This window comes from Manis javanica, chromosome 9 (genome assembly GCF_040802235.1).
Source record: "Manis javanica isolate MJ-LG chromosome 9, MJ_LKY, whole genome shotgun sequence".
NCBI classification, from domain to species: Eukaryota; Metazoa; Chordata; class Mammalia; order Pholidota; family Manidae; genus Manis; species Manis javanica.
In genome coordinates, this window is record NC_133164.1 from 61639839 (window position 1) to 61665874 (window position 26036).

Below are 26036 nucleotides of genomic sequence, written 5' to 3' on the forward strand. Positions count from 1 at the left end.
TTCATCACAGCCTCGGGAGGATGGAGCCTGCGGGCACCCAATGGCTGCCCGGGCACCACCGCACACTACAGAGGGCTAGTCATGCGAGCCTGCTCCAGCTCTCCTTCTTAAAAGCCCCACCCAGGGGCAGGGACCAGTCCCTCACAGGGGCAGCTCAGAGCAGTGACCTGAAATGTCAAAAATTCACCTGGCAGCAGAAATAGACTGAAGAACACACAAGGAAAATGTATTGAATCATCTTGTGCAAATTCACACCTCGCTGAGGAGCAGAGAGAGAATGTGAGCTCTTACCCACCGTCACAGTCTAACTGTGAGCCGCAGGATGGGCTGGGGCTTCTGCTTTCCCCAGAGAAAAAGCCCATGGAGGGTCTAAAATGGGGACCAGTGGAGGGGGGATTTGACAGGGAGCCCTTAGGCCATTTAGAAGCTGATATTCAGACACCTGCAGAAAGCAACCTGCTAAGCACATGTAGGGGGCTTGGGGGCTGCAGTCCCCTCTCAAGCTTTAGTTCCTTTCTTGTCCATGTTAATGTAACAAGGCCGAGATGACCTGATACCAGTGAGCCAAGGGGGGTGTTTTAGGGCCTGGCAGAGGGAACCGACCATCTCCTGGGGCTGGTCAGATTAGATAAGATCCACCAGGAAGCCTGGACACATTCCCAAGGTTCCAGGGTTCAAGGGAAGTTTGAAGGCAAGGAGGCCCTGCTCCCTGCAAAGATCCTAACCCTTCTCTCTGCATGTGCGACCTGGAGCCCCTGGACTTCACATGCCTCTGAAAACTGAAGAAGAGATTGGGGAATCCATGCTCTTGGGAAGAGGTGGACAAACTACAGCCCATGCTCTGTTTTGGAAGAGCCCAAATGCTAAGAATGGTTCTTACATTTTTAAAGGGTTGGGGAAAAAAAAAGAGAATATGCAACACAGACCATACCTGACTCACACAGCCTGAACCATTTACTATCTGCCCTTTGCAGAAAAAGCTTGTCACCCCAGCTCTAGGGCACTGGTCCTCAAATTTCCACATTCATAAAAGCCACTTAGAGCACTTACTGCATATTCCGATTATGTCCTCCAGACAGCTGACTTAGCAGATCTTGGGTGGAGCCCCCAATATCTGCATTCTAATAACCATGGAAGGTAATTCTAGCGTTAAGTGAGCACAGGATGACCTTACAAATATTCCCTTTGAACTAATCAATAAGTATATATTTTACAATTTCTATGTGGCCAGATCTCTGCTGAATGGAGAGGGAGACACAGCAAAGAAGATAACTCACCTCACTCTGTGGAAGACTCTTCAGAATGAGCTGAAGGAAAGCTTCTTAAATGAAACTGCTAGAGATGAGTCGGGGGCAAATGGCATGGGGCCACTGTCCATGACCTGGGGTTTTGGGTGCAGCGCCATCACGCGGGGTCGTGGTCACGCCGGTTGCAGAGTGGAATGGAGTGCCTGAGAAAGAGCCGACAAGGTTTGGGATGTGGGCAAGAAGTCGTTTGCAGAGGTGCAGAGGAGGAAGGGGCTTCTGGAGTGAAAGCTGCCGACGTGTGGGCAGAGAGCAGAGGCCTGACTCCGGAGGACAGCCTGGAAAGCAAAGCCCATGGGCGACCTCTTCACAGCAAGATCTACTCAGAGGAGCAGCTTCTCCTCTTTCCTCCTCCTCTTCAAGCCTTGTTAGGTCCTAAGCCAGAGCTATGGGGATTCTACATCATTCTACCTAAAATTAATTTAGTAATTTCCCACCCTCTCCCCAACTGCATCCATATATACTCCATAAGCTTACTAACTTATGTCTCTGTTTCTTTACAGAAACTATTCTTATAGACTTGATTGTTCTTTCCATATCACCATCTTATTTATAAAGAAAATTCTGTCTCATCTCCAAGACCCAGTCCAAGCATTATATTTTCCTTAAAGCAAGGATCTCTCCAATTTCTTTCCCTCCTGAACAGAGCTAAGCAATTTTTCAGTTTGCACCAACCTGGTATCTTGAACAAAGTAAAAGAATAGGGCTCACACCATATTAGAATGAATTGTCTTCATTTCTGTCTCTCTCTTGTACAAGACTATGACCTCTGAGGTGAAAACCATGTTCGTCCACTTCCATTTCCTCAGCGCCTGCAACAGTGCACATCATAGCTGGCTGCAAACTTCCCTTCCAAGGATGACTGAATAATTCAGGAGCAGGGCATTTTCAGTTTGTGGAGGCCCCTAAACATCAGAGAGTGGTGCCTTCAGCACCACACAGTTTCTTACACAGAGGGTGACATTGTGATTCCATTTTAGGTAACTTATAAAGAAAATGGTCATGGAAAGTAGGAGTCTAAAGACAGTTTGTTGAATAGGTTGGAAGGCTGGAGAGTCTCCCAGAGGATTGCAATGACTTACTCCTTTGGTAAGAATTCCTTGGCATCTCAGCATCTTTACATTCAGTAAACAGCTGCCGAAGAAGGTCATGGGTGGGCTCTGAGCTGGGCACAGTCATACATTGTGTGTCCCAGGTAGCACATCTGCTATTTGATCACCTGAGCTTTCATATGGCTTATCAGGAACCCTCCTGGGGCCCTGAAAGACCAGGATAAATAAAAAATAATAACTTTAATATTGCTTACAGTGCTAAACTCAGGAATTTTGTCAAATTACAACTGGAAATTGGACACAATGGAAAGAAGTTTGGTAACAACTAAGGCAAGTGATTCACCTGAAGGACAGGAAGCAACACTGAATGCACAGGAACTGGAGGAGCTCCAGAGACCAACCAGACAGCACAAAGACGAAGGAAATCAGGGCTATGTAGAAAAGGCAAGAGATGGGGAGCAGGCCGCACTGGGCCAAGACAGTGGAAATGACGGTTGAGTTTCTGAAGCAATACAGAGGAGGCCAGAGTTGGTAGGAATATAGAAACATTTCCCACTGGTGGTCCTAGGATTCTGAGTTTACTTGTCAGGAGAAGTGAGTATTATTTGATGGGAATGTGGCAAAGCCGACTATCTGAATTCCAAAGATATCTTACATTTCCCTGAATCCTCACATCTCCATGGGGCTAAATGTTAAATGCAAACTGATGGAGTGTGAGCAGAAGTGGTAAATGTCACTTCCAGGCCAAGAAGGTCAAGGACTCAGTGTGCCTTCCCAGTCTTCCCTTCTGCCTTCCAGGCCCTGGATGCACATCGGAAGCACCTCAAAGTGGGAGAAGCCTGGATCCTGTGTCATGGCTTGGAAGAGGGCCACCCAGGAAAACTGCCAGAAGAGGATTATCCCTGTTGGTCTTTGTGTGGGAGAAATAAACTTTCATTGTGTTAATCCTTTGAGATTTGAGGTTGCTCATTGCAACAGTTGGCCTGTCATTATTACTTCATTGTCGGAGGCTAGATTTCCAGGAAATTTTCAGGGGTCAGCTAAGTCACAGCCTAAATTGTCATTTGGGGCAAGGCATACATACAGTAGGAAGTGCTTGGTGTGGTCTTGGGGCAGATGCAAACATAGAGGGAATGTAGGCCAGTGGTCCTTTCTCCTCCATTGATTTTTGCTGGGGGCAGGCAGCCTTCAACACATTGATTTCAGCTGCTGATTAAGTCATGTTCTGCAGTCTGTCAGCAGTCACTTCATTTCCTTTCATCTCATGTTTTCACCTGCTTGGAGCTCCACAACAATCAGCATATTGAGTTTGCAATTGAACAGGTCAGAAGGGCCTTACAAATGGCTCCCTTCCCTGATGGCAGTGTTCAGCCTAGTCTCTTCCTTCCTCCTCCAAGACAGTTGTTCTCAGGGCTGTTGCCTGTTAGACAGAGAGAAATGCTAACACTGGAGGCAGCTGATGTTCACAGAGGCTATGGCAGGGCAGTGTTCCATCTGGAGGAAGCTGGCGACCCACCGGGAGTTACCTCAAGACCAAAATGCTCCTTTCTCTTCCACAGAATGAGCTGTGAAGATACCCAAGACCCAAAGCAAGCTTTACAGTAAACAGGAACTAAAGAGCATACAGCAGGTGGTAGCTCAGATGCCAAAGCAAACCTCATTCCAGTTGAAGAGGGGGCACAAAAATAGAATCTAATATGGCCCAGAGTGCTTAGAGTGGGAAAGAAGATTCGAAACCTCAGGACAGATGGGCGGGAGAGAGGGGGGTGGAATATCCTCTCCCTCTCCCTCTCTCTCTCTCTTGCATTTGTGGTTGCTTAAATGAGCAAGCACAACAAGATGGCTGCTGATGGATTGCTAGCTCCTGAGCACTGGCTGACGCACCTACGTGCCAGGTTTACCCAGCTGTACAGATGCCACAGTTGATCCATCTGTTGTGTGTGCCACACGCTGCTACTGATCAATCTGCACATGCCAATTGCTTGATTTAGAGCAGGCTGGGACTGTGTGCAGAGCAGGTGGAGAATCGCTCTTGGATCCTTCTTGGCCCCTGTTCTCCTTTGTCCTGAGTAGGCAGTGAGGCGATGGTGAGCGCGCCCCTTCCATGCATGGCTCCATCTTCCATGGAATGCCCCAAGACGATGCTTGGTGCCCCCTCCACCCCACCCCTGAGGAGGGACTGGAGAATCAAAACAGATTGGAAGCTGTTGTTAGACAGAAGATGGGGCTCCCCTTTGTGGCAGATGCAAATGCTGTCAACAGGCAGAGGGGAAAGCAGGCCACTGTGCAATCCTTGTCAGGATTTCTGACAGGATTTCCCTTCCTCCTGTGAATAATAGGCAGGCCAGAAAGCTAACTCCCTGCACTGCAGGCTGGAATCTGCTATCCTGTCTTCTCCAGGAGGTCAGCTCCCTTGGCAGCCCAGCCCCAGTCATGGTGGTGGCGGTGGAGGCATGGCCAGTGTTGGACTCAGGTGTGTGTGTGTGCATGTGCACGTCTGTGTGTTGTACACAATGGTGTTTAGTCAACATGTCTTCTGGACTTTTCATTATCAGTTTGAGTAGCCATCTGAGGGACTTGCAGGGAAAGCAGGCTGAACCTGGCAAGGGAGAGAAGCCTCAGGGTCCAAAAGGCGGTCTGTAGGATGGAGAGGCCCTGGAAGTCATGGGTATGTGCAGGCCAGCCAAGCAGCACACCCTGCCTATTTCTAGGCTCTCATCTTCTCTCCTCCTAGAGCTAATCCTGGACAGCAATCGCAGAGACCTTGTCTTTCTCAAACCCAGCTCTCCTCTCCTCTCTCTAACTGATGGTTCATGCATCTCCCATATAGCCTGGAGCCTGGCCTGTGCTGCCTGCATAATCTCCTCTGGCCACCTTGGCCAGAGGCGCCAGTCCCTTCCCTCTCTGGAGCTTATTGTCTGAATATCTCCCACAATCCTGCCATGCATAAGATGGTTTGCAAACTTCTCTAGGTGATTAGTGCAGTGGGTGCTGGCACCCTGTCTTGTATATTTTGCCCTCCCTACACAGCACCCATAACAGCACTAATCAATTGTTAGACTTGAAATAAATTTTGGCTAAAATGAATGAGTTTCCTGGAAATGGTAACTTGAAGATTTGCCTCTGCAAACTACATGCCTCAGAAAAAATATTAGCAACAAAGACTTTTACACATGTCCCATGCTTGCCCCTCTCAGATCTTCCTCAAGGGCCAGGACATCCTGTTGAGTGATGAACCCCACTGCTCTTCCTTGGCTGTTGCCCTGCCCGCCATGAAACCACTGGTGCTTCCTTCATTTGCCAGCATTTGTCATAGGCTCCGAAGCTGGAATCACTTGCTGCTAAGTTTTGGTTTTTCAGGCTTGTGCAGAAGTATTTTCATTTGTGTCCCTTTCCATCTGACTCTTTAAACTAATCCTTCTCAACTTCAGATCTTTGCACAAACCTCCTGTGTCATCATTGGGGAGCTCTGAGCCCAGAGCAAAGGTGGGAGGCAAAAAGCCCCCAAATCTGCACGTTTTATTTCATTGGTACATGTATTTAATCCATCTGCAAACTGTTCATTGGATAGCATTGCAGGCTTCTCTCTCTGGGAACACTAAGGTATGTGTATTCAACAGTGGAAAATAAACATAAGATTTTATTACAAAGTGCCACTGCCGCTCCTGGCATGAGTAATTTGTGCACCTGCATTTTAAAAATGTTTCAAAGTTTTTCCCCTTGGTGGATTCTGTGGTAACACACACTAGCTTCCCGGCTGTCACAGCCCACACTTGCAGGCTTCTGTCTCTTCTGCCCACGATCTCCAGAAGTCCTGTTTTCAGAACAGGGAGTGAGAAAACATGGAGACCACCCATGCAAGCCTGTGGGAGCACAGGACCCTGTTTTTTCCTGATAAATGCCTCCCTCCTGAGAATTAGCAAAAGTGAGGAGCATTAATCCCAAGTGCCAAGGGGTAGGGGACAGATTATCAAGGGAAGAATTAAGGACAGGATCTGCCTTACTAAGATGTGACAACAGTTTCTGGAGATGAAAGCAAAGCTGATCCCCTCTGCCATGCTCTTTGCCTCTCAGCCTGCTTTTCCTTCAGCACACAGATAAGTCCCTTGCAGCTAATCACTGAGTTCTTCAGCAAATAGGGCAGTCCAGTACGAACCAGATGGAACTGGGACACCCCATCAGCGAGACAACCTGGAGAACGGCACAGAGGCAAGGAACGGAGGGTGCTATGATTCAGAGTGCAGTCGGCAGCTGGACTTTCTTTCATCTTTTCCTTCTCCTTCTTTTGCAATGATTCTGATTTTTGCAGGTGTCTAAAGTCAGTCTGTGTGCACAGTACTAACGAACAACCTCCCCTGTGATATCTGTAATCTCCTGGAAATGTTCGTCGATTCCTTCGAATGTCCCCCATAACAGCCCGGAAGGCTGCCAATTCCAAGTTATCTTAGGCATGATGATACCTTCTTCGAGTCGTATGGCAGCATACTGCACACTTCTCCCTCCAACAGCGTGTCTTAGAGGAGCATGGTGACGACCCAGACAGGGCTGCACCAACTTGATCGCTAGAGTCTCTGTCTCTATAAACAACACCAGGCAGATTACTTGATCTAAAGAGTACTCATCTGTCCAGTGCTTTAGAGAGCCCCACAGATGGCATCGCTGAGTGTGAAATCTTCATTGTTTGGTACCACTGAGAGCAATGGAATGCTCGTTTTCTTTAAATAATACCTAGTGTTCAGACACTCCACGCCGTCTGCCTCAGGAGCTGTTATACTTTTATATTCCATGTGAAATATCCAGATAATTGTTCCAACTACAGGTAATTGTTCTGGTTCCCCCCTCCTTCTCATGGCATCTGGGTGCTAATGGAAGGAACACTTGTAGAAGGGCCACGTCCCTGAAGTTTTCTTCATGGGTACGAATGCCTTACCCAAGACCAGTGGCCTCAAGAAGAGTTATTATGAAAGCAGCTGATTATAATTATGTTATGGCCACACCCGTGCCTGAGGTGTTTCTCAGTCTCCACCATGTTAGTCTGATTTAGTGATTCTTTACAGTAACTGAACTTCTTTCACTTGAAATCTGAAGAAAGGCACTATAAAAGGTAGCTATAAATATTATTTTACTATGCAGTTTTAAAGATGTTGTATTTTGAAGCATTACGGTAGCATGTAATGATACCCGAATCATTCCCAATGCCCATTATTTAAGCATTTAAACTTGATTTTGACATCACTGCTCCAACACAGCACCTCTGACATACTGGATGCACAGTATCAAAATCTTAATATTTTTTCAGTCATTCTAAAATATTTCTTATATTTACGACTTGTCCTATCTTTAGAATTGTGATTGGAAATAAGACAGTAACAAAATGACTTCAAGAGTTTTGTTAAGTGAGTTTCAGACCACTTGGAATAGAAGCTACATTGTTCATGGCTCCAGTTTCAAATGTTCATAAGCATCCATGCCCTTGTCCCTGGAAGAAATTTGCTGTAGTTGCTACTCTCTTCTAAATACACTGCACAAACAAGGGCCTACTTAGGAGAATAACCAAGCCAAGGACATCATGTTGCATCTTTACGATGAAACCCAGATTTATCATCAAAAGGCAAATTCTTCATTTCCAAATGCTGAATATAAATGATGCTTTAAAAGATTTTAGCTAATGAAATTTAGCCCCAACTTCCCCCCAAAATGAGGAATTTACAAATATACTCTGGAACTTAGCCCAGAGTGTTTCATTTGGTTTTAACCTACATACGTTTTCTTTTACTTCATGATCTTGCCTTGTGGTATTTTGTTGTCTAGAGGCTAGCAAATAAATATCCATAGCCTTATAGAGTCCAGGAATATAGCCTGCTTGGTTTGCTTATTTATTTCCATGTCTCCTGGCTAATTAAGCGTAACCTTTGTGATATCTGGCTGTTCCAGCTGGGGAAGACTCTGCCCTACTGCACTGGGGTTCTGCAAGCTTTGTGGCAGCCTGATCATCTGTCCTGCAGCTTTTCCCCACATTGCAGCCCTTCTCTTCATCTTCTTTGAAGCAATTTGTACAAGAGGAGACAGAGCAGCCTCTTCCTCTCCAACATTTCTACAAGCTGACTTTTCAGTCTGGACACTATGCACTGTGTAGGGGGTTTCCAGGTACTGAGGGTTTTAAAGACTCTTTCCCAACTCACCAGCTAGTTCTTACAGGCTTCAGTTTTCCACAGCCTCCTCAGGCAGTGTCCTGCAAATGTTCAAGCATGAAAACCTCCCCTCACTTCCTGTTTCTGCTCCCATGGCCTGGATGAGGCGCAGAATCTGGGGGTGGCTGTGGAAGACTGACCAGGGAGGACTGAATGAAAGAAACTCTAATTCCATCCAATGGAGCTACCCTCCAGTAAGCAAAGGCTCATGTAGAGGTGGTAGCCCCATTCAAAAGGAAGTTCCTCTGGGGAAACTGCCAGCCCTTCAGGGAGATGCAATAGTCCTGTGGCCTGGAGAGGTATCCTCTTTCCTTCCTATGGTGTGCTGGGCAGTCAGGCATTAAATATTGTTTTGTGCTGTACTTTTCTGCTTTGCTACAAACTCCAGTGTGACTTTGGGAAATTAAATTTCAAACTGTCCCACACATGCCTCACCCTTAAGACTGGGAGTGGAGAAATCAGACCCATGGTTTCGTGAGGATGATGGTAAAGTGGAGTGGGCTGACCAGCGTGCTTTCCCGAGGCTTCTCAATGCCGAGGAATGCAGGCGAGGCATCTGTTACACTAATGTGGTGCCCAGTGATGGTCTGTGCCATGGCTTTGCAAAAAAAAGCCCACGGGGGGACAAGTGGTGGTGACCAGAAGACCATAATCTCAAGGCAAGGCTGTGTGGTTCCCTTTGATAGAAACTGGGATGAAGGAAGGAACTGAGTGACTTTCACAACCTGAAGGGATTCCATTTCATCATTTTGTGCACATACATTCATGATGTACTATATGTTATATATAATTTACTACAACGTGCTTTTAAAAATAGATTTGAGAAGCGTGGAGACCCCGAAGCGTATGTTATTGTACTGGGCTCAAGTTTCTTTTTCCCTCCCACAGGGGACCTCTGAGGGTCTATTTGAGGGCATGAATATGGAAAATCCAGCTCCAAGTCCCCCGCTCAGCTCCCTGAACAGCACTGCAGAACTATGCTAAGCTCTTGTGGTTTCCAAAGTACAGATGCAAGAGACATAATAAGTATAAAAGGAATTTGGGGAATGGGTCCTAAGAATCACCACATTTGCTATCACTCTCAGACAAGGCATCTTGTTCCAGGGGCACTGTGCATCCGTGTGGCTCCAAACCAACAATTATTTTTCCAAGCATCGTGATTACAGCCTTCTCCTGAAAATGCCAAACACTCACATCAAATACAGCTTCAGAAATTTTCACTCAAGTTAATTGGTTCCAATTACTCAGACCTGCTTTGGCCCCCCAAAACTCCATTGGCCAAGTTCTTTTTTCTCATCCTGGTCACTTTTTCCAGGATGTATATACCTGAATTCTACATATTTCGTTGTCATGAAACTGATTCAGAGCAGGAAGTATAATGGAAGGTGGCAAGGAGAACACTGTCCCAGCACCCACAGCATCCCTTTGTCTGTGTGGACACTGAATGGCCCACAGGCCACAGGCCTTCCTCCTGAGCCACTCAGAATGCAGACTGCTGCATTTGGCTCGCTGAGTGTATATGCACGTCAGTGATAGTGAGTATGGATTATTTATAAGATGTTCACTTCCAGTTGGCACTGCAGAGGACGTGCCCTTCGGCTTGGCCCACACAGTGGCTGCAGGAGCAGTCTCTTCTGAGGTTGGGCAGGTCAGGGCTGGCAGCAGGAGGACTGTTAGTCAGCCTCTTGCTGAGCCATTGTGTGAAACCTTAGCTAAGGTGACATTTGGAAGTAACCCTGTGTGTAGACAGATTCTCATTCTTTATCAACAACACTGCAAATGACGAGATGAAAGGCATGTAGGGATACACTTTCAAAGGGCTGCCTGGGAGCCATGTGGACAGGCCCAGAGACCTTCAGCTCCTTCTGGCCCATTAGTCCTCAAGTGCCCGCTTGGGGGATCGACCACATCTCACTGAGGACCTGTGTCTGCCTCAGGGGGAACCCTCATTTTATAACCGCTAAGGAGGAACCGCTAGGGAAGCATCATCGCAAAGGAAGAAAGGGCACTGGCTTTGGAGGCATTCAAACCCTCTGAGCTGCACCAGCTGATGGGGCTCTCAGTCAATGCTGGATGAAGGGGAGTTTTCTGACAGCGACACCTGGCCACTGAAGCACAGGCTGAGCACGTCGGCTCACTGCATGAATCATCTGTTTGGTGACATCTCCAAGCACCTTTTTAAACTTCACAACAGTCTAGCAGGGCAGACAAAAACGTTTAAAATGCATATTTTACAGGGGAGAAATCTGAAGCATAGTAGGCTCACAAGAATGATTTATCACATGCACGAATCAGTGCTAATTCTCCACCAAAGAAAAAAGTGGGCCAGTGGATCAAAAAAAAGAACATTCCATTACAACCCAATGTCTTGGCTCCAGTTTAGTTTTCAATGTGATGGAAACTCACAGATACTGACTTTTAATTCCAAGATCTGGTGTGATAGCAGGAGCTACTGGGGAAATCAGTTTAATTTACCCATTTTAACCAAATCTAATTAGCCAAATGTAATTAACCCACTTGCTGAGTTTAATGAAACCCTCGTTATCTTGAGTCAGAAGGTGGATGAAAAGGGGGGCCTTTTAGGCTCAGATCCTAATAGGCTCCTTACCTCCGGGGGCCGTGACCCCGACAGGGCCCGAGGTTGGTGCTTTGAACCTTTTCTCAGCAAGGGAGTTGAGGGGCATTCTGAACAAGGAGATGTAGTCAGCACTCTAGTCTCTCCTAAAGTTGCTCAAAGACTGAATTTGTTATTTAGTCTAAAACTCAGGGAATTCTAGGAATCAAGGACATAGTCCATTAAAATTGCAGCAGGGCACCCCAGTGCCAAACAGAAATGACGTGGGGCCAACCCACACTGTCCAGTAGCCGGCCTGCTGCTCCATTTATCAGACTCCTCCTCAGTCAACAGCAATTTTGAGGCTGCCATGAAGCCCAGAGTGGCACTCCTCCTGCCCAGACGTCCACATCAGTGCGATGAGCCGATGTGCTCAGCCTGTGCTTCGATGGCCGGGTGTCACTGTCAGAAAACTCCCTTTCATCTGGCATTGGCTGAGAGCCCCATCAGCTGATGCAGCTCAGAGGGTTTGAATGCCTCCAAAGCCGGTGCCCTTTCTTCCTTTGCAATGACGCTTCTCGCGGTTCCTCAGGCTTTCTGTCCCTTAGAGGACAGTTACCTTCCCAAACCTGTCCTCACAGGACAGGGGTAATTTCTTTCCTGAATGCCAAGCTTGTTCCCAGCAGGTAAGGAATGAGGAAGATCTCCGCACACCTGCAGAGCGGAGGGGCTGGGTAGGGAGCTCCCACAGTTGGAGGACAGGGTGTCAAGACACAGGAGCTTGAGGGTCCCAGAGGACAGAGTATCAGGAAACCATGAGAGTCTTTCTTAGACTCAGATGAAGGTGAGACCAGCTCAGGACCGACTGGGCCAAGAGTAGAGGTTTGGGCACACCACACACATCACTGAATACAATGGGCTCAAGACTTAGGGTTGAGAGAGGAGGGTCCCAAAGCACCTGAGATGACTTCTCCCCTCCCTTAAAGTTGTAGCTTCCCATCCAGCCCTCCACATCCTTGTCCTTAAGGTAAAAGAGCAGAAATGCAAAGTGAAACATTTCTGTACTCAGCGAGTTCCCACTCCCTTCAAACTTTTGTACAGAGAATGTGCCAAATAGATGAATAATTTTATTCCTGATCCACCAAGAGGGACAGGAACAAAAAGCAACCGAGTGCCACGGGAAGTATTTCCCTAGGACAGAATGACGGCAGTGGGAAAACACAGTAACAAGATTTGGATCAAATTTTCAACTGGAGAAGCGCTTTGTCTTTATTGATTGTTATGAGTCTTTTTCAAAAGAATTTTCCTGGGACTTTAGAAGAACTCAATGAAAATGCATCGTTTATTTACTTATGGGTAAGGATGGCCCTTTCTTTTCCTAGGCTAAAAAGAAGTGTAATAAGATTAGACATTACTTGGGAATTTGACAATACATGGAAAATAGTTGGGGGAATGTTTTCCTAAAAATTAGCTTGTCTTTTAGAAAGTAGGCTTTATCTAAAATGTGTCAAGTTTTCACTATTTCATCCATTATCCAGAAAAATGTCCCCCAATAACTTTCAGCCATCATTCAGAAGCAAAAGTGGTTGAGGTATGCCAGAACTGAAATAATTCTGTTACTGATTGAACTGATAAAGTGGTACTCCTATGGGGTCCTCTTTGTTTTCCCCCTGGAAGGTCAGCAAAGTCAAGAAGTTATTCATGAAACCAGTATTCATTACTATTATTTTAAAAGAGTAAAAGCCATGGGTCTTGCTCTCAGGCAGAGAGGAATCCAGTTAGTGAAGTAAGACCAAATCAAGCCCAAAAGTTGGTCCCACAAACTGCCAACAATGGGCAGATGAAAGCAGTACTGATATCACTATGCAAATCAGGAGAGGACTGATCACTTTGAGGAGTTTAATTTCATGGAGGGCCATCAAACACAGAAAAGCGTGATGCAGGAATGATGATCCGGAAGGGACCTTTGAGGCCATCCCCATCCTCCCTGGACCCCAGAACTGAGGCTGTGAGGGCCAGGGATATTCTCAAGGCCACAGAGCTGAGTGCAAATTTACAGTGCTTGACAAAATTCCAGAGCTCTTATTCACGTTCACAATTAAAAGTACTTTTTCCCTTCGGCTTTCCTTTGTGACATTCCTTTATAGGCTGGAAGAGCTCTGGGATATGCAACAGAAGGCACATTCTGATCTCAGCTTTGCCACGCGTGTTTAGGCAAGACACAAAGTTTCTCTAGATTTCGGATTCCCCAACTGCAAGGAGAGCCCATTAGGCTTTCCCAGTGCTCTTCACACTTCTCCACCAGAAGACCCCTCACAGCACAGCAGAGCAGATGGGCACTTGGGGAGGGGTTTGGAGGTATGGCAGTAATAAACAAGACGTGAGCTTCAAGTATCGAGATTTGTCTGTCTCAATAATTTATGTGATTTCTGCATCTTAATAGTATATCTGTGTTTGTTTTACTGTGAGAATGTTTGAAATTTCTTACTATCATTGAAAGTTGACTTGCAAGGAGGGCCTGCTTATCCTGGGGAACAAGAACTAGGGGGTTTTCTGAGGACATCTCTCCCCTCATTGAGCCTATGTTCTGTGCCTGGTTCCAATAATACAATAGCTTTTTCACCACCATATTCAAAGATTCTCAGGGAAGCCGGTTGTTTGAGAGAGCTCCTGAAGGGAAAACTAACAACATACACAGAGACTAGAAAAAGACATGGACATTTGACAGATGGAAACAAGTGGGTGACCTTCTAGAAATGTTACAAAGACTAGCTCATCAACCTGGCCCTTTCCCCAAGGAGATCTGCTTTGGTGTCTAGTCAAAGTTTGATCCTTTACCTCAGTTCTCCTCTGGAAAGAAGTGGGCTATGAATGGGTATTTGGGTTTATGAGGAACTAGATTAAACATTTTTGAAAAATGGAACACTTACTTCTGATTCAGATGCAAATCTTCTGAGTACCTCAGAGTGTTTTGCCATCTTTCTAAGTCAACACCGAAGATGAGGGCCAATTTCTAGCTTTGTTTTACTTTGCCCAGCTCTCTGATTACCTCTCCCATTACCTTCTGGATCTGTGAGGGGGACCTGGAGCAGAAAGGATAAATCTAGGGGTACAAAGGGAGATGATTCTCACCCACTCCTTGAGCAGTTATCAGTAAAGAGAAGGAGGTCAGCCAAATGCCTTTGTCTGCTATAGCAGCAAAAGCCTTCTCCCCAGTGATTTTTCCATATGGAAAAGTACCCTGAGCTTCTGACCATTTCCCAGAGGATAAAGTAAATTGGATAATGGGGAACTTTAGTTCTTCTAAGCAACGGAGCCTGCATGAATCATGCTGTTTGGTGACATCTCCAAGCACCTTGTACATAGTAGGCTCACAAGAATGATTTATCACATGCACGAATTAGTGCTAATTCTCCACCAAAGAAAAAAGGGGGCCAGTGGATTATACAAAAGAACATTGAATTACAACCCAATATCTTGGCTCCAATTTAGTTTTCAAACCCATGGATAGTTACAGAATAACAGATTTAGATTGATCTAGGTTACAGAATCATAGTCTTACTAAGTTGTTTCAGCTCTGGTGCATATTTGAATCACCTGGCAAGCTTTCTAAAAACACTGATGCCTGGGCCCTACTCCAGAGTAACTGAGTTAGAAACTCTGAGGGGGGCCCGGAAATTCTTATTCCTTTTTAAAAATTCTCCAGGTGCTTCTAGGGCATGAGACTGCGAATGGCTCATCTAACCCGGCAGGTGAAGTGGTTTTCCCAGGATCTCACCAAGCCGGGGGCAGAGCTGGGAGGAGCACCCAGCCTCCCCACCCGGTCCTGTGCTCTTTCCCACACACCACATCAGTTCTCTTTAGCCCTGTGGCCTGTGGGATAACTTGCACTTTTCCACTGGGAAAAGGGAGCAGTAGTTGACCCACTAACCCCCTGGAAACAAGTGCTTCAGTACCATGGGAATTTTCCTGGTCCTATTTGTGGAAATAGTCCAACCTTGGATGTTTTTCCAGGAAAGGATATTATGAGCAGGGTCCCTTTGGTAACTGCCTATAAGCATTATTTGTAAGGCATGGGAAGATTCTAGACCCAAAATATCCCCTGTGCCTTCAGTTACTTATGCTGAAAGGCATCTCTTAGGAATATTTACAGGGGTTGAGATGTATTACTTATTAGAATGTAAATGAGGCTATGCACAACCTTTTCTTAGCCTGCTGGTCTAAATGCAGAACTGGAGGTTTGAGTATCTAGCACAGGACTTGGCCTGAATAGTTTCAGAATATATGTATGGTAACCACCTTTTACTACGTTCTTATTATGTGTAAGAAAACCATGCTGGGCCTTACGTGCATTCTTTAATTTATCATCCCTGAAGTAAGAGGTAATTATTATCCTTGTATTAAGAACATCCAGTCTGAGGCTCACATTCTAATTCTGAGGCCTACAGGCTCCATTTAAACTGGAAGACCCCCTGAGCTCAAGACTGACCGACTAACCCCATCTTTACATGGCAGGAAATGGAGCCTAGGCAGGTGGTGTGATTTTGTTCCAGGAATATATAAAATATTCAAGTGTTTATCAAAGATTCAAGCCTTATCAAAGCCGGTAAGATAGTGTCTTCCAAAACTGGAAAAAGAAAGGCCGTTGAGTCGTCCTTCATTCTGCATGCAAATCCTGGTCTGACCACTTTCTGACTGTAGAAAGGTTACTTAACCTTTGGGAGCCCCACTTTCTGAAGGGAAGGAAGAAGGAAGAAATAGAGGGGGGCAGGGAAATGCAAGGAAGATGGAAAAGAAAGAGAAAGAGGAAAGAAAGGGAGGGAGGTCGTGAGGAAGGGAGCAGGATGGTCAGAGCCTGACAGCGAGAGATGCTGGTGAGGCAGCCCGGCTGTGCCGTCACTGAAGGTCGTAGGATATTTGGGATTCGTTTTCTAAAGGGCATTATTTTCTAATCCAAGATCCCAAGCAGAAGACCAGAACCAGCTGCAGTAAGAAGAAGGAGGCCTGGAATAGGGATGACTGGATGGAAGGAGGGTATCAGTGAGGGTTTCCACAGAAATAGGGTAGAGGAGGGGCTGGATTTATTCCGGAGAATTTCTGTGACAAGAAACACATGGAAAGAAAAGGCGAACATTGGGTCACTGAAGGCTCCAAGGGGCTTCTCTGTGGGGCTCACTTGAAGACCTGGCAGGAGTCAAAGGCATGAAACAGATCATTTACACCAGAAGAATGTCCTTCTTTGAAGCATCCCCCCTGCAAAAGTATGTCGTGGACTAGAGCTTTTGAAGAAAAGAGAAGTGAAGAAATGGGTCGAAGTGAATCAAAGGAAGTGATAAAGCTCTCTGTGCCTGTCTCCTGAAACAAAGTACATGGAGCTTAATCAGTGCATTTAGCCACCCGACCAGAAAAGCCTCTTATCCAAGCCCACCTTTGGAGCCTCATCTGCTTCAGGAGTTCTTGGAAGATGAAAAGCTCTTTTAAGTGCTGGCTCTGATGGTGGCCACGAGTTCCATTCACTCAGTGGGGAAAAAAGCATAACCACCTATTCGATGTGTTCTGATACTTACGAGCGCCTCGTGGAAGGTGGTGTCCTCTGAATACAGAGACACCTGTGGTGAAATGAAGAAAAGCAAGAAGGGAACAGAAGGAGGTGGACAGGTACAGGCAGGACCAACAGAATTGTCCGTTACTGTCAGTGTTGGACAGGGAGGGGAAGGAAGGCCAGGCAGGAACAGGTGGCCATGGTGGGAAGGCGGACATGCCAGACCTGAGATGTCAAGTGTGAGGCTCCGAGTGGAGAAACTGAAGCCACTCTGAGACTGGCCACGTAAGAAGAAAGGAATTGTGTCACTCTGAAGCAGGAGTCATTAAATTTCTAGGGAGAGAACGTCACCCACACGGAAAGGCATCAAGCCCCAGGTTTTTACTGTTGGGCTGGGGAAACGAAAGAGGGTTCAAATGAGCGGCACTGGAGTGGACTGCTCCTCCTTGGGGGCTGTCTTGGTGTTTCCGCTGTCTCTGGGGTCCTCTCTTGGACTCTTACCAAAGTCAGCTGGAATGAGCATTGGCAATATGCAAAAAATTTCAAAGCAAAAAGTAAATCAGGAGCAAAAGTGGAGACCTGTTTACATGGAATCATAATTATTTCTTTTTTTTTGCTAAGGAGGTTTCTAAGGTAATGACTAGACCCTTCAAAGATTGAGAAAATGATGGCCAAATAGATGAATAGATGGCAGGAGTCGTGATTCTACTTTTAAATACAATTCTGAATTTCTTTTCATGATTGAATTTAAGAACATAAGGCATTCCTGAGGTTTACTCATCTCTCTGGGGGAGACTGAAATCCGCGGGGCCCGCCCTGCAGAGCAGGGCAGGCGGGGGGCATGTGGCGCCGTGGAAAGAACATGAAAGTGGGGGTCCGAGGCACTGGCCTTTTTTCTCTGCTCTTTCTGGAAGAGCCAGCCTTGGCCTGCCACCAAATTAGAGGTTTCACTTTTTTCCCATTTGTATCAGGACTAGTGTAACCCAAAGATCTGATTCTAAAAATGTATTTTCCTAAATTGGCCTATCATCAGGACCTGGCTAATAAAAATACGGAGGTTTGGTATTTTTCATTATCTCCTGACATCTGTTTTGAAAAACTGCTTTCCGTTTATTGGCTTATGAATCCAGAAAAAAATAGACTAGGTTGTACTTAAGCCTTACTTTTGCTAACTTTCTGGGAAGGAAGTGGTTGAGATTTATGCTTCTTTCTAGACAGCCCCAAAGTAGTCTTGGAGAGAAGTATGCTTCAAGGCACTCTTTCCTGTCCTCATAAAAAAGAGCAAGGAGCCACTTCTCCAGTGCTCCTGGACCACCTTTTCCTGGGTGACTTGTTGCACATCCATTGGGAAGACTGCAGAGATTGGTGGGCAAAGAGCTGGTGCCAATCTAGGCTCTGCCACCCACCAGTGGTGTGACTGGGCCAGACTATGCACTTTCTTAGTTTCCTCATCCATGAAACAAGGATAATAATTGTGCCTCCTAGAGTTGTGTACATGAAACGAAATGATACAGAGTAAAAACAATACATGTAAACTGTTGTTGTAAGGTCACTATCAGTAATACAATTACCAATAGTCTCAAATTAATAATGAGTGGTCTCAAGTTAACAGCCTGCTCTGGTGGTTTATGACTCATACACCTTTTTTTACCCTGCCCTCTCTGATTTTTATTGCCGAGTAGTGTTTTTGTTTAAAATGTGCCACACTGAATGTTGTTTAATAGCAACAGTTAATTCCAGATAATTACTTTCTCTCTCTGTCTTAACACTTGAATTTATCCTACCTACCTTTCCACTGGGGTCTTCAGGGTTAATCAGGAGCAGCTTTGTGCTTGAATAGGCGGTTGATCACCAAGTAGAATGCTGGAAGAAAGCTATTCCTATGCTTTTCGTCTTAGCATCCAATCCCCAGGAAACCCTGGAAGAAACAATTGACTTGTCTAAGGCCTCCTATAGTAGGCGCAGCTATGAAAGCTGGTTGCATAGAACAGCCTAAGTATCACATTGCAGAGCTGTACTTACACATGCTCCTCTCTAGGCAAATGAACCAGAGCCACTGCCATGTATTTTTGAAGCGTAAAGCTTTGTGCTAATTAATTATATCAATATCAGCATGTTGATATTGATATAATTAGCACAGTGGATGACACTGATATGATTAGCACAAATATTTACTCTTCAAAACTGTCAGTGCATATGCATATAATAACCTTAATAATAATACTGAGCACTTAGAGCACCACTTTCTCTGAGGAGCTTATAAAATATATAAATAGCAAATAACTGAAATTCCAACTTCACTGAGAGTTTCTATAGTGTCATTGAGCAAAGTTAAAGGGGTTTATGCAGTCAGAAGAAATCCCATAAATATATTCCGACAAGAGCCTTTTTCCCTAAATAGAAGTGAATCTCCAAGCAACTACCAAGAGGTATAAAATTAAGAGATACAATAAATTACGTAATTGAATCAAAATTGAATAGGGCTCCTTCTCTTTCTTTGTTCTGGTTAATATTCAGCTAATATTTGGTTTTACAGAACAGAAGTGGGTAAAAACAGGGACACTGGAGAGTAAGAAAATATATGTGGGTCTCCTTGTCCCCAAGGTCTTTGATATAAAAAGTCCATGAGCCCCCTGTCAAGGAAATGTGTCCCCAGGTCATCTCTCCATTGTTTCATGAGGCAGACTCTATACTTCTTCACATAACTGTGACAGAAGAGAGGGTTTAGGGAAAATGTGTGTTGTATCATGAGAAGAGAGGGTGGGCATGGTGCCTAATGGTTCCATTGGCACTCTGCTGTCAGGGGCCTACGCGAACCAACTTTCCCACTGTGTTTGTGATGGGAGATATTAATCTCAACCAATTTCTTAGTTCTTTATTTCTGAGTACAGGCTAATTGGGTTACACATTTTCTTACCACAACAGCTATCCTGACTATACTATTGACAGACTCTTCTGCTACTGCATCCAGAAATTCTTAGCTGCCATAGTTTTGAAGCCAGTGTAGCACACATACACAGAAGCACTCACATACATAGCTGCACATACAAATACACAAACAACACATACAAAATAAAACATGACCTGGAGTTCAAATGAACCCACTGAAGGAGCATGAAAGATAAGCACCAGGAGACTTTTAAATATGTTAAATTTTCCAAAACACTGACCTGCTGGCAAACATCTGAAAAGTAAGCACGCTTTTATGGACTGACAGAAAGAAACATAAGTTATTTTAACTCTCTTTTTCTCTGAGCACTAACTCCTCTAATGGAGCATCCCAGATGTTCTGTGTCTTAGTGCCTCTTTGGATGTGAAGATCACACAGCAGGAGACAACATCTGGGGAAAAGAAGGAGAGAGACTGCAAGAGCGACTTGGAATATTGGTGTGTGCCTGGGTGTGCTTCTTAGATATGTTTCAGAGATTTTTTTTAAAGGCAGAGCCTTTTATAGATTATCACTTCTAATTTCTGGGTGCAATAGCAGAAGAGTATTTCAATATTTGTTCTTGAATATTACCTTTTCAATTTTCTGAAGAAAAGAGTTCTTTCGCGTTTTCATGCAATTTTAGAATTCCAGCTGTAAATTGAACTTTCTCCTTACCGTAAATCATATTGTTCTGCAACTTCTTACATAAAACTGTTTTGGTCCTTCAATAAAGGACTTCATTGCTGTCATACTGAGAAGAAGTAGACAATCTCAGCACCTCATGAACGTCATTGCTCAACAGTATTGGATTCAGGGGTTTTGAAGTTCAGCATTAATGCCTATGATTGTCACATTTCATTTTGACATTGTAATTGACACAAATCTCCACCGATTTCTTCTCCACTCCACTACGTTCTTGCTTTTGAGTTTCATCTCCCACTGCAATCAGAGCATACCAGCGCTGGAATGGGTGCCTACTCAGAGACACACACTGGAATCATTTTGCATTGTTGCCTCAATTCATGACGTTTTGTGAAGCAGGTACCCAAAGGCACACACTGCAATCGTTTTGCCAGCGTAATCTTGCCTTTTAATAGCTTCCTAACAGGGTATCCAAAGAAACACTCTGGAAACATTTTGCCCTCTTAATTTCATGTTGTAATGACACCAAAATGTCATAAAGCAATTAACATCCCAAGCACAAAATGATCTTTAGAAGTTACTGTCTCCATAGGCTCATTAACTTCTGTCTAGCTTTAATATCTTGATTATTTTAAAAAATGTTAAATGCTAATTGAGAGACTTCATTTTAAACTGAATACCATTTATTTATCACCACCTCCCTCCCTCCCTCCATTCCTCTCTCTCTTTCGACCAAATTGCATTTGGCTGACAGAACCCTAGATTTATAGATACACGCACACCTTTTGACCTCTCCAGTTAAAATTCAAGTGAAATTGATCTTACACAAAGTAAAAAATCAGCATAGGGCATAGATGGCTTTGGGGACAAAGGGTAGAATAGATTCTGGAGGTATCCTTGGCAGCAAGTACATCTCAAAGTTTCTGCAGTGCCTGGAAAACACCAGGCTGGGTAGTCATTACTAGCCTTAGAAAATGTATATGGGATGCTTAACTGGAGAAGTTCTACATGTCAGCACAAACATCTGATTTCTACTACTTCCATTTCTAATGACTGAGATCTGGCAGGTATATTTCTCCAAATGAAAACTGTAAATCAAGGGAACAGACAATGATAAATTGGATCAGCTTCATTCCTTAATACAGGCTGTAATGTCAACTGTATGCTCCTTAATCAGCTATAGGAGGAGTCTCAGGTTATGTTTTTCTGTGAGCCATCTGACATAAATAAGGAATGGGAATCAACCTCAATAACCTTCTCTAGCATGAGCATAGGAGCCAATTTGCTCGTCCCATATGTGCCAGGTAATATTCATAACTTAACGTTTAACTCTCCGAGCGCATTCTTATCTGAATAGTCAAAGGTCTGGAAATGAACTCAAATAATTTGCACGAAGTAATGCCAGACGTTATGGTCTCTCTACTCAAACCAAGAGATAAGATGGCCTCTGACTTTCTCTATGTACTCTCTGTCCGTGACTAAATAACATAATTATGTTCTTGCCAAAAATTTTCTTCCAAGATCCCTCAAGATCATTTGCTGGTGGTAAAGAGGCAGAATGATTGGTTCATCTGTTTGAAAATAAAGCTAAAACTGGGAGGAGCTATTCGGCTAATAATAAATAGCAAGACAGATATATGAAAATGAATAGAAATAAGCACCTTAATGATTTACCATTGCTATGAAACCAATAGGCTGGTGATCCAATCCAATATCCGCAAATTTGTATAATCCTCAGGGTAAAACAATTTAATGGGCTGTCTCTTTTATAGTTACAAAAGGCCTTTTATGTGATCAATTATACATAAGAGTACAATAAATGTAACTTTCTTCATACTAATCACATCTAACTTAAATTCTCTTGTTGGTCTTTGGAGTGTACGTAGCATTCCCAATAAAGTTTTTAGTTCTGACTCTTACCAAAAGTTAATCTGCTCAGAACTTCCAAATAAATCATCCATATGAGGGACTTCCTTTTTTTTTTCCGCACTAAATAAAATTGTTCACACAATACAGTTTGTTCGGAAACTGCCACCTCCCCCTGTTCAGGTCCCTTCCTCAACACAACAATCTGCTGCTTCATCAGCCAGTGGGCAGTGAGGTTTAATTTGATTGTTTTTCTTCTTTTTGGTTTTGTTTGCATTTTGTTGAAAAAGCATCCTAACACTGTGTTAACACTGTCACCTAAGGATAACAAAACTTGGCTAAGAGATGGAAATTTCCAGTTCTCTTTCAAAGGACAAGTCTTAGGAGGCCCCGAGACTCTCCTAGGTTCCGATAAAGCCCAAATGGCCATCTGTTTTATATGTTTAATTAGTTTGCTCCTCTATGGAATCAGAAAGTAAAATGAAACCCCTTATGTGCCGCTTAAGTTAGGGATAAAGGTCACATTGACTCTGAAAATCAGTGTAAAAATAAGAAATGACTAAATTCCCCAAATTGCCTTAGCCAACCAGTTGATGTTGGGCTATGAGTTAGTTGGTTCAATAAATATTTGTTTACCTACTACTAAGGAGCAGGTACTGTTTTAGATGCTATAGATACAGTCATGAGTAAGGATTAACTGTGTGTGTGCTTCCAAAAGTAGAATGAAATTTAAGGCACTGTCCTGTTCCTATGCACCCACGGATATTCATTTCAACAAACCATCTCAGGACATAAAGGATAGGACTGAAGAAAAGCATAGAGAAAAGCAGTGGGTATTGTTCTTCAAGCTTTGGAGAAGAATATGAAAGATTTCTAAGAAAGGAAATTTCGTAAGGTCCCAGTTTGACAATTAGTTAGTCCCCCGAGGATTCATTTTGGGGACTGCACATCCTGAGAAAGTCACATAGAAGTGAAAATTTGGAAAATTCAGACCTAACCACTGAAATAGAAGATGGAGGAGTTTGTGTGTGTATACACGTGTGTGTGTGTGTGTGTGTGTGTGTGTGTGTGTGTGTGTGTGTGTGAGATTTGCCTGCTAGTATCTAAGGAAACATACTGTGAAGACTTGCTTATTGCTGCCTGTTCCATGATTTTGGCCTCTCAAGTGTGGTTTGCTAAGGAAATCTGACTGCCAGCAAAGTACAGCAAATTGGAAAAATGACCTGGAACATCATAATCTACTTCAGCTATAGCAAAGAAAAAGACATCTGGTAGACCACTTGGAAGTCAGCCAATGATGAAGACTTCAATTAAAATAAAGAACATGTCCTCAGGAGAGCATCTCTGTGCTCAAGAAGTTATAAGTCCAATGTGCTACTTGAAAGCCAACTACGAGAGAGAAGTCATTTTCAAATAAAGCAAGACAGAGTGAGCAAGCCTTGAATTCTTTCAACAAACCTCTTCCTCATGCACAGTCCTAACTGATGACTTAACAGGAGGTGGCAGTGCCATCACCCAGTGCTGGAAATAGGCCATCACACAGGAAATTAAGCTGTAGGTCTGCCCATAATGTTTCCAGGGAAACTCAAATATTAGCACAAAGTGTAGGGAATGTCATGGCATAGCTGAGAGTACCCTGGACCAGGAATCTACCAACCAGGGTTCCTGTTCCACCTCTCTCACTTTTGATCTGTGAACTTCAGGCAAGAGCCTTCATCCTTGTAAGTCTCTTTTCCAAGATGAAAAAATGAGGATACTGAAATTTACTTCACAGAATGAAGGGGAAAAGTACATGAAATATTCTATGGAAAGGCACTTGGTATAAGGGTTCACGTATAGTCTGGCTACAATATGTTAGTTAAATAGAAAAAAAAACAGAAGAGAAACATCATCTGTGCTAAGAATCTGGTATTAATTCTCATATTAGAGAAATGCAATCTGATCTAAATAGTATCTATGAAATAAACTCCCTGAACCACAAGATAATGTTGCCTTTTTGTGAAAGAAGATTCATGTGGCTATGGAGGAGAGAAAACAATTTTGAAGAGTCCCAGAAACAGGCTCAAGGATCGAACATGGAAACTGGACACGAAGGCACTCAATCTGCACTCAGGGAAAGGAGTCAGCAGTCAGTGTCTGCGAGGTAATGAGAGTTCGGCAAACTGGAGTTGCACAGAAATTCTCAGCAGACACACAGTCTGCTTACAAGTTTCTTGGTTTCTCAGCAGCAGTGTTTTTATTAATTAATAGTCTTGATATTGAGTTTCTGACAAGAACATTTCTATACTGTAATTATTCCCAGAAATGCTGGATAACCATGAAATCAAACATCGTGGTGAATTCAAGATAACAAGCATGAATAATTCCCCTAACTCTTGAAAGCATAATTCTTAAGTAACCATCAATTAACACCTTAGGGGTAATTTGTTCATTGGGTCTTTTTATCTTAATTCAGCCCAAACAAAACCCAAAACTGCTGAACCTTTTGTATTACTTTATTATAGCATTTATAATTACTCTGTGTGTGTGTCTTTCTCTTCTACTAGTCTGGGAGTGTCTGTCTTCATATGAATGTTGTCTCTTACTCCTCTTTAGATCCTCAGCTTCTATCACAGGCTGGCACATAGCATATTACATACATACGAAAGAATGTGCCTCTAACAGTTGGGTAGGAGCAATGCCTTGTGGGAGTGATATGTACAGGGAATGAGAGCACCAGTGGGGCCCAACAATAGGACTGGTAAAGGAGAGATGATGTTTAACAGAGGGTAGGCAGTGGAAATAAGACTTGCTTTATGCCTCAGAATTCAGCTGGGAAGAGCTGGTCCTTACCTTCCTAATTCCCGACAATTGCTTTGTTGGGCTTTTGGTGCCAGGAAAGCCAAATTTCAGTAGTAAACACCATCTTCCTCTTTGGAAACTGATGGATGAACTCTGGAATGAAGAAAGGCATATGCTGATTCTCCAACCCTAGTGACTGCAAATTACCCTAGGAGAATCCCCTCCCCACCATCCGAGGCAGCCTGAACCCTTGCAAATATGGAGAAATAATTCTTTCTCTCTCTCTTTCTCTTTCAAAGGAATCTGAAAATCTTCTAGGCCTTGAGAAGTTGAGTAGGTTTCTGTGAAGCCAAGAGTCAGTGGATTCCAGGAAAAGTTGAGTCTGCCATAGAACTGGGCCCTTACAAATAAATTATTATAACAAAAAGGCAAGAGAGAAGAAACCTGAACCCAAAACAGAGTAAACAGCACAAAAAAAAATGAAAAAATGAAAGAAGCTAATTTTTGGCTGGCTTTCAATATAGTCTTGAAGGAGAGAAAGAGGAAGTCCAGAATCCTATTCTTCAAAGCCTACTTAAAAATGTCTACCCTCATTACCTGTTTCTTTTGATTTTTTAATGGAGAAGAACACAGATACTAAGCGAGTCTGCATCATCAGATAAACTACTCACATTCGGGCTCCTTTCCTCTTCTTATTCTCAGCTCCTCTCCTCCAGTTCCAGGACACCATGTGCGCAGAGGCCTTCTCTGCAGGAAGGGAAATCAAGAAACAGAGAGTCATCGTCTGTCTCACAGCCTTGGTCTTTAGCAGCTGAGGATCACAAGCCTTCCTGTTGGTCAAGGGCTGGTCACTTATCTTGAGAGTTGTCAGGAATGTCATGGGGAAGGTCTCCTAAGGTGTCTCGTTATCACTCTTGGGACATGGCCCTGAAAGTGAGAACCAGAAGCCGCCTGCACTGAAATCATCTTCAGAGAATGTCACGAGGGCATGAGAAGGTTTTCAGCAGTGAATTTTCTTGTTCTGTGAACATGTCCTTCACCGTATTTTGCTTTGTGACCATACCCCCTGCATTACAGGACATGGAAAAGAGTCCACATGGTCCCAGGCTCTCATCCTGACTTTGCGGTTAACCTGCTCCATGGATAAGTTAGTCACCTTCTCCAAGACTAGCTCA

At 44.1% G+C, this 26036-nt stretch overlaps 1 long non-coding RNA gene across 1 annotated transcript; it reads right to left on the reverse strand.

Annotated features, from left to right (window-relative positions):
- Positions 1-1243: 1243 nt before the first annotated feature.
- Positions 1244-25632, reverse strand: LOC108383636 (uncharacterized). Its single transcript, XR_005063247.2, has 4 exons — positions 25533-25632; positions 24913-25014; positions 18432-18561; positions 1244-1450 (listed from the first exon to the last, which is right to left on the reverse strand). It is a non-coding gene; the product is annotated as an uncharacterized lncRNA (long non-coding RNA).
- Positions 25633-26036: the final 404 nt, after the last annotated feature.